This window comes from Drosophila takahashii, chromosome X, assembly GCF_030179915.1.
Source record: "Drosophila takahashii strain IR98-3 E-12201 chromosome X, DtakHiC1v2, whole genome shotgun sequence".
Taxonomy (NCBI): Eukaryota; Metazoa; Arthropoda; class Insecta; order Diptera; family Drosophilidae; genus Drosophila; species Drosophila takahashii.
In genome coordinates, this window is record NC_091683.1 from 10,977,395 (window position 1) to 10,988,498 (window position 11,104).

Sequence of the window (11,104 nt, forward strand, 5' to 3'; positions counted from 1 at the left end):
GAACATGGAACATGGAACATGGAACATGGCACATGGAACATGGCACATGGCACATGGCACATGGCACATGGCACATGGAACATGGAACATGGAACATGGAACATGGCACATGGCACATGGCACATGGAACATGGAACATGGAACATGGAACATGGAACATGGCACATGGAACATGGCACATGGAACATGGCACATGGAACATGGCACATGGAACATGGCACATGGAACATGGCACATGGAACATGGAACATGGCACATGGAACATGGAACATGGCACATGGAACATGGCACATGGAACATGGAACATGGAACATGGAACATGGCACATGGAACATGGAACATGGCACATGGAACATGGCACATGGCACATGGCACATGGCACATGGAACATGGCACATGGAACATGGCACATGGAACATGGAACATGGCACATGGAACATGGAACATGGAACATGGCACATGGAACATGGAACATGGAACATGGAACATGGCACATGGAACATGGAACATGGCACATGGAACATGGCACATGGAACATGGCACATGGAACATGGCACATGGAACATGGCACATGGCACATGGAACATGGCACATGGAACATGGCACATGGAACATGGAACATGGAACATGGAACATGGCACATGGAACATGGCACATGGCACATGGCACATGGCACATGGCACATGGAACATGGAACATGGAACATGGAACATGGCACATGGCACATGGCACATGGAACATGGAACATGGAACATGGAACATGGAACATGGCACATGGAACATGGCACATGGAACATGGCACATGGAACATGGCACATGGAACATGGCACATGGAACATGGCACATGGAACATGGAACATGGAACATGGAACATGGAACATGGAACATGGCACATGGAACATGGAACATGGCACATGGAACATGGCACATGGAACATGGAACATGGAACATGGCACATGGAACATGGAACATGGCACATGGAACATGGAACATGGAACATGGAACATGGAACATGGCACATGGAACATGGCACATGGCACATGGAACATGGAACATGGCACATGGAACATGGCACATGGCACATGGCACATGGCACATGGAACATGGAACATGGAACATGGAACATGGAACATGGCACATGGCACATGGCACATGGAACATGGAACATGGAACATGGAACATGGAACATGGAACATGGCACATGGAACATGGAACATGGAACATGGAACATGGAACATGGAACATGGCACATGGAACATGGCACATGGCACATGGAACATGGCACATGGAACATGGCACATGGCACATGGCACATGGCACATGGAACATGGAACATGGAACATGGAACATGGCACATGGAACATGGAACATGGCACATGGAACATGGCACATGGAACATGGAACATGGAACATGGAACATGGCACATGGAACATGGAACATGGAACATGGCACATGGAACATGGAACATGGAACATGGAACATGGAACATGGCACATGGAACATGGCACATGGCACATGGAACATGGAACATGGCACATGGAACATGGCACATGGCACATGGCACATGGCACATGGAACATGGAACATGGAACATGGAACATGGAACATGGAACATGGCACATGGAACATGGCACATGGAACATGGAACATGGAACATGGCACATGGAACATGGAACATGGCACATGGCACATGGCACATGGCACATGGAACATGGAACATGGCACATGGAACATGGAACATGGAACATGGAACATGGAACATGGAACATGGAACATGGCACATGGAACATGGCACATGGAACATGGCACATGGAACATGGCACATGGAACATGGCACATGGCACATGGAACATGGCACATGGAACATGGCACATGGAACATGGAACATGGAACATGGAACATGGCACATGGAACATGGCACATGGCACATGGCACATGGCACATGGCACATGGAACATGGAACATGGAACATGGAACATGGCACATGGCACATGGCACATGGAACATGGAACATGGAACATGGAACATGGAACATGGCACATGGAACATGGCACATGGAACATGGCACATGGAACATGGCACATGGAACATGGCACATGGAACATGGCACATGGAACATGGAACATGGCACATGGAACATGGAACATGGCACATGGAACATGGCACATGGAACATGGAACATGGAACATGGAACATGGCACATGGAACATGGAACATGGCACATGGAACATGGCACATGGCACATGGCACATGGCACATGGAACATGGCACATGGAACATGGCACATGGAACATGGAACATGGCACATGGAACATGGAACATGGAACATGGCACATGGAACATGGAACATGGAACATGGAACATGGCACATGGAACATGGAACATGGAACATGGCACATGGAACATGGAACATGGAACATGGAACATGGCACATGGAACATGGCACATGGCACATGGAACATGGAACATGGCACATGGAACATGGAACATGGAACATGGAACATGGAACATGGCACATGGCACATGGCACATGGCACATGGAACATGGCACATGGAACATGGCACATGGAACATGGCACATGGAACATGGAACATGGCACATGGAACATGGAACATGGCACATGGAACATGGAACATGGAACATGGCACATGGAACATGGAACATGGAACATGGCACATGGAACATGGAACATGGCACATGGAACATGGAACATGGCACATGGAACATGGAACATGGCACATGGAACATGGCACATGGAACATGGCACATGGAACATGGCACATGGAACATGGCACATGGAACATGGCACATGGAACATGGCACATGGAACATGGCACATGGAACATGGCACATGGAACATGGAACATGGCACATGGAACATGGAACATGGCACATGGAACATGGAACATGGAACATGGCACATGGAACATGGAACATGGCACATGGAACATGGCACATGTAACATGGAACATGGAACATGGAACATGGAACATGGAACATGGAACATGGAACATGGAACATGGCACATGGAACATGGCACATGGCACATGGAACATGGAACATGGCACATGGAACATGGCACATGGCACATGGCACATGGCACATGGAACATGGAACATGGAACATGGAACATGGAACATGGAACATGGCACATGGAACATGGCACATGGAACATGGAACATGGCACATGGAACATGGAACATGGAACATGGCACATGGAACATGGAACATGGCACATGGAACATGGAACATGGCACATGGAACATGGAACATGGCACATGGAACATGGCACATGGCACATGGAACATGGAACATGGAACATGGAACATGGAACATGGAACATGGAACATGGCACATGGAACATGGCACATGGCACATGGAACATGGAACATGGCACATGGAACATGGAACATGGAACATGGCACATGGCACATGGCACATGGCACATGGAACATGGAACATGGAACATGGCACATGGAACATGGCACATGGAACATGGCACATGGAACATGGCACATGGAACATGGCACATGGAACATGGCACATGGAACATGGCACATGGCACATGGAACATGGAACATGGAACATGGCACATGGAACATGGCACATGGAACATGGCACATGGAACATGGCACATGGAACATGGCACATGGAACATGGCACATGGAACATGGCACATGGAACATGGCACATGGAACATGGCACATGGAACATGGAACATGGCACATGGAACATGGAACATGGCACATGGAACATGGAACATGGCACATGGAACATGGAACATGGAACATGGCACATGGAACATGGAACATGGCACATGGAACATGGAACATGGCACATGGAACATGGAACATGGCACATGGAACATGGCACATGGCACATGGAACATGGAACATGGAACATGGAACATGGAACATGGAACATGGAACATGGAACATGGAACATGGAACATGGCACATGGAACATGGCACATGGCACATGGAACATGGAACATGGCACATGGAACATGGAACATGGAACATGGAACATGGCACATGGCACATGGCACATGGCACATGGAACATGGAACATGGAACATGGAACATGGAACATGGAACATGGAACATGGCACATGGAACATGGCACATGGAACATGGCACATGGAACATGGCACATGGAACATGGCACATGGAACATGGCACATGGCACATGGCACATGGAACATGGAACATGGAACATGGCACATGGAACATGGCACATGGAACATGGCACATGGAACATGGCACATGGAACATGGAACATGGCACATGGAACATGGCACATGGAACATGGAACATGGAACATGGCACATGGCACATGGAACATGGAACATGGAACATGGAACATGGAACATGGCACATGGAACATGGCACATGGCACATGGAACATGGCACATGGAACATGGCACATGGCACATGGCACATGGCACATGGAACATGGAACATGGAACATGGCACATGGAACATGGAACATGGAACATGGCACATGGAACATGGAACATGGCACATGTAACATGGAACATGGAACATGGAACATGGAACATGGAACATGGAACATGGAACATGGAACATGGAACATGGAACATGGAACATGGCACATGGAACATGGAACATGGCACATGGAACATGGCACATGTAACATGGAACATGGAACATGGAACATGGAACATGGAACATGGAACATGGAACATGGAACATGGAACATGGAACATGGCACATGGAACATGGCACATGGCACATGGAACATGGAACATGGAACATGGAACATGGAACATGGAACATGGAACATGGAACATGGAACATGGCACATGGAACATGGCACATGGCACATGGAACATGGAACATGGAACATGGCACATGGCACATGGAACATGGAACATGGAACATGGAACATGGAACATGGCACATGGAACATGGCACATGGCACATGGAACATGGCACATGGAACATGGCACATGGCACATGGCACATGGCACATGGAACATGGAACATGGCACATGGAACATGGAACATGGAACATGGCACATGGAACATGGAACATGGCACATGTAACATGGAACATGGAACATGGAACATGGAACATGGAACATGGAACATGGAACATGGAACATGGAACATGGAACATGGAACATGGAACATGGAACATGGAACATGGCACATGGAACATGGCACATGGCACATGGAACATGGAACATGGAACATGGAACATGGAACATGGAACATGGAACATGGAACATGGAACATGGAACATGGCACATGGAACATGGCACATGGCACATGGAACATGGAACATGGCACATGGAACATGGAACATGGAACATGGAACATGGCACATGGCACATGGCACATGGCACATGGAACATGGAACATGGAACATGGAACATGGAACATGGCACATGGAACATGGAACATGGCACATGGAACATGGAACATGGAACATGGCACATGGAACATGGAACATGGCACATGGAACATGGCACATGTAACATGGAACATGGAACATGGAACATGGAACATGGAACATGGAACATGGAACATGGAACATGGAACATGGAACATGGCACATGGAACATGGCACATGGCACATGGAACATGGAACATGGAACATGGAACATGGAACATGGAACATGGAACATGGAACATGGCACATGGAACATGGCACATGGCACATGGAACATGGAACATGGCACATGGAACATGGAACATGGAACATGGAACATGGCACATGGCACATGGCACATGGCACATGGAACATGGAACATGGAACATGGAACATGGAACATGGCACATGGAACATGGCACATGGAACATGGCACATGGAACATGGCACATGGAACATGGCACATGGAACATGGCACATGGAACATGGCACATGGAACATGGCACATGGCACATGGAACATGGAACATGGAACATGGCACATGGAACATGGAACATGGCACATGGAACATGGCACATGGAACATGGCACATGGAACATGGCACATGGAACATGGAACATGGCACATGGAACATGGAACATGGCACATGGAACATGGCACATGTAACATGGAACATGGAACATGGAACATGGAACATGGAACATGGAACATGGAACATGGAACATGGAACATGGCACATGGAACATGGAACATGGCACATGGAACATGGAACATGGCACATGGCACATGGAACATGGAACATGGAACATGGCACATGGAACATGGAACATGGAACATGGCACATGGAACATGGAACATGGCACATGGAACATGGCACATGTAACATGGAACATGGAACATGGAACATGGAACATGGAACATGGAACATGGAACATGGAACATGGAACATGGAACATGGAACATGGAACATGGAACATGGCACATGGAACATGGCACATGGCACATGGAACATGGAACATGGCACATGGAACATGGCACATGGCACATGGCACATGGCACATGGAACATGGAACATGGAACATGGAACATGGAACATGGAACATGGCACATGGAACATGGCACATGGAACATGGAACATGGCACATGGAACATGGAACATGGAACATGGAACATGGCACATGGAACATGGAACATGGCACATGGAACATGGAACATGGCACATGGAACATGGAACATGGCACATGGAACATGGCACATGGCACATGGAACATGGAACATGGAACATGGAACATGGAACATGGAACATGGAACATGGAACATGGAACATGGAACATGGAACATGGAACATGGCACATGGAACATGGCACATGGCACATGGCACATGGAACATGGAACATGGAACATGGAACATGGAACATGGCACATGGAACATGGAACATGGCACATGGAACATGGAACATGGAACATGGCACATGGCACATGGAACATGGAACATGGAACATGGAACATGGAACATGGCACATGGAACATGGCACATGGCACATGGAACATGGCACATGGAACATGGCACATGGCACATGGCACATGGCACATGGAACATGGAACATGGAACATGGAACATGGAACATGGAACATGGAACATGGAACATGGAACATGGAACATGGAACATGGCACATGGAACATGGAACATGGCACATGGATTGTAAGGGGGTACATCATAATTTTTTGCGAAAATTGGCCAAAAAATAAAATGTCCAGGTTTAAATGCCAATTAATAGGAAATTTAATAATGCGGTTATTCCACTACATTGTTCGGGTCATTCATTAGTGCAATTTTTTCTCAGCATATAAAATTTTACGTAGGTGCGAGCAAGACAGATATATGTCGGCTGCAATAAGCAATCAATGAGCAAATTGTAAAAACCGATGGGCACTTTTGGTATTTTTTTTTTAGTATTGTAAAATGCCTCAATACGGTACTACCTGAACCGATGAGCAATGAGCAAAATTGAATCTAAAAAGTACAATTTTGCTCATTTATTAGAGCTACTGTGAAATGGGATCAATAATAAAAATTGATTTGATTTTTTTTGGTTGAATTGCCAAACCTTTTGCGTCTAATAAGGTGCTATAAACAAATATGAACAATACAAAAATTATTTTAGTGGCCTAATTACTCCGTTGCCAACTAAAAATAACTCGCATATTTCTATATAAAGACATAACTGCGTCTATAAATTTATATAAAATTGCCTTCCTAAAAATTAATGCCGGGTATGATAAAATTAAAAACAATTACAGATGTACTTTAAACAGCCCAAAACAATTTAAAAACTTGGTAAAAGTGTCTGATTTTTTGGCAACACACACTATTAATTTTACAGCCTTCAACCTTAATGATTTAACCAGTCAAAGTTATTTGAATTATAAAGTTTAAGTTTAACGTCTAAATTTTAAGTGACCATGCCATCTTATCCAAACAAATCCCAAAAATAGCATATATATTTGTCCCTTTCTAAGCCTCCAATGAATGCTCTAATGAATGAGCCAAACAATGTAGTGGAATAACCGCATAACGAGTTCATAAAGGTATGACAATCCATATTTGGATTAATATTTCCATTGTTACGGTCAAAAAACTAATTCTTTTTTGCCAAAAATTGGAAGCCGGGTTTTTGGTAAAAATATGACTTTTTCCTCTTTGTGTTTTTGCTGTAACTTGGCCAAAAATGGTCCTACACCAAAAAGACATACTGTTTTGAACAGATAACAAAATAAAAAATAAGTCCATACCACTTTCCGTGTGATTTTGGAAAAATAAAATTTTTGCCAATTTTCAATGTTTTTATAAGGGAGCACAACATGACTTTTTACGAAAAGTGGCCAAAAAATAAAATTTCCTGGCTTAAATGCCAATTGATTTTAAATTTAATAACGAGTTCAGAAAGGTATGACAATCCATATTTGGATCAATATTTTTATTGTTTCGGTTAAAAAACTAATTATTTTTGCGTGGAAAATTCGGGATCTGGGTTTTTGAAACCCCATAAGTATGCTCAACTTTATTCCACAATGCAGCCCAAAGGTGTGCTGCGTAAAATGTGGCGATCAACAAGTAAAGATTAAACAAGGCATTTGCGTTAATAAGTATAAACCAAGCAAAAAAAAAAAAAACGAAAACAAAAACAACTATGAATTTTCCTTTCCTTATTTTTGGCAGAGCTTCCATTAACAATCCGGTTTTATTTTCGCGAAAAACCAGGGGAATTCATTCACTCGTTGCCCAAGAAATCGCCAATCTGCAATAACTCAAGGCATTTCCTTTCCTTTGGATACCCTGAAAACAGCCATAGCCATTTTCCGCTATATCTTATAGACTTTGTATTATATATATTATATGTGCAGGTGTTGTTGGTTTCTTGAGAATATTCTCTTCATTAATTTGCAGCCAGTAATTTGCATTTTGGTAAATTTTTGCAAGACACTCAATGGCAAAAACGATGGAAAACCAATCGCATCGGTTGCAATTTGTTCCGGTATTGGCAAAGAAAATTTGTTAGCGTGCTTTGGCCATTCGGCTTTCGGTTTTTCGCTGGCTTCTCTGCTTTCGGGGCTTGCTGTTTTTTATTGTTCCACCGCCTGGCCAGCGTAACCATGGAGTTTCTGGCAAATTGCATCACAAATACGGCTCCGGCGTTTACCAATCCACACTCGCTGGCACACTCACTTAATGACGACGACTATCACCATCACCCAGTCAGCCAACTGCCAACTGCAAACTGCCAGGCTGCCCAGTCATTGGAAACACTGCCTCGTTGTCGATCGGCTCGTGCTGATCCAGAGATCCCAAAATCCAGACAACCAGGGGTGTGTGCCCATTGGGGAATCACACAGAAAGAAAAGCGGTCTAATTATCGATTTAAGATGTCATTTTGGTCCACATACCATCGATTTGTTATATATTTCTATTTATAATACGGTCTACAATACATATTTCATTATTTTATATGTCATTTTAGACCAGAAACTAGATACTTTAAATCTATTTGATGGGTATTTCGAGTGAAAAAGGAAAAAGAACTGTAAAAGGAAATGGAAGGTATTCAAAAAGTATGCAACCAAAAATTTGGTCTTGTATTAGACACTGTTTTAAAGTAACATATTAATATGATATTAATTTTTAAGGAGTTTTCCAATACTTTACTGTGGTCAGTAAAATAAATATCATATGACAGCTGTGGAATTTTAGCATTCCATTTTTTGAATAATTTTTTATAATAATAATAATATCCATTTGACCTGTAAATATTAAACTTATTCTTTTCTGTGCAGGGAATCATCTTTTGGAGCCTCATCTACCCATTTCGCAAAGCCGAGGTCGTTTGTTTCATTTCATCTATTGGGCATTGCAACATGCTGATTGTCTATCTCCTAATGAGTCGCTTTCTTTGCGGCTGACTTCTGGCTTGGCCAAAAACTTTTCCAATTACCCAACGAACGCAATTGGCTGAGATCACCTGATCTCAGGTGTTGGACCTCCGCTGGAATCAAGTATTTCATGTTCAAGTCGCGTCTCTGGTTTCAAGTCTCAAGTCCCAAGTCCAATTACGCATTAAGTGTTTTAAAACGCAGACGCAATGCAAAGGAAGAAACGTGAAATAGTTTGTCAACCTTTCGGTGGTTAGCTTTCCAGTTGTTTGGTTGATTGCTCTTTTTTTGGGGACTTGCATCTGGAGGTTGGCAGGTGTTTTCCGAATTTTCCATGAGATTTTTTATTAGACGTCTTTTTTCTTTAATTGATATATTTAATCGCATTTCCTTCAATTGATAAATTGGTTATATCCATTTAAGCACATTTCATTCAATTGATATATAGATTATATATATTTGATCATTCTTCCTTTAATTGATATATTGATTATATATTTTTAATCATATTATCTTTAAGTGGTATTATGATTATATCCATTTAATCCTTGTTTTCTTTGATTATATTAATTATATCTATTTAATCACATTTTTTTCAATTGATATATTGATTATATCTTTTTAATCACATTTCACTAGTTATCAATATTATATCCATTTGATCACATTTCATTCAATTGATATATATTTACAAATATATATTCTAGTTCTATCAAGTTCTATATTCTATCGTATGGATAACTTATCCCACTGCAATCTGGGTTATCCCATTTCGCAAACAAACTTTATGCAATCGAAAGTGTTCCAAGAGGCGGATAAAGTTGATCTGTCAGGCTTTCCACTGGACATTGAACACATTGTTTTGCGGTACGAATGAATGGATTTTAGATTTTGGATGTTGGATTATTGCGACATTTTTATGCCAGGTGCCTGTCTGTCGTCGTGCCGCCACTACTACTATTATTATTATTGTGGTAATTGTTTTGGGCCATGCATATGGGGAGCGAGTTCTGCCAGTTATCCGATCAGGTCACTCCACTCTCGGCCAAACTCCACTCCACTTTGCTACAATCCAATCGAATCCAAACCAAACCGAGATCACCTCTCTTTGCTGGCGAAAATTGATCATAAAAAGCATTCGTTTGGTTTCATTTAGGCAGTTGCTTTTGCAGTTGTCAGGTTTTTGCGAGTGCACATAATATGCCTTCTGCTTGTTTGCTTTATAGCGCTTTTCCACACACTTCGGGAGTCGCAGAAAACTCCCATATAGCCACGA

The 11,104-nt window shown here is 43.1% G+C and overlaps 1 protein-coding gene across 1 annotated transcript in view; it reads right to left on the reverse strand.

Moving 5' to 3' along the window:
* Positions 1–11,104, reverse strand: part of tyn (trynity) — an 83,350-nt gene that overhangs the window by 66,931 nt on the left and 5,315 nt on the right. The gene's annotated exons all lie outside the window — the stretch shown is intronic.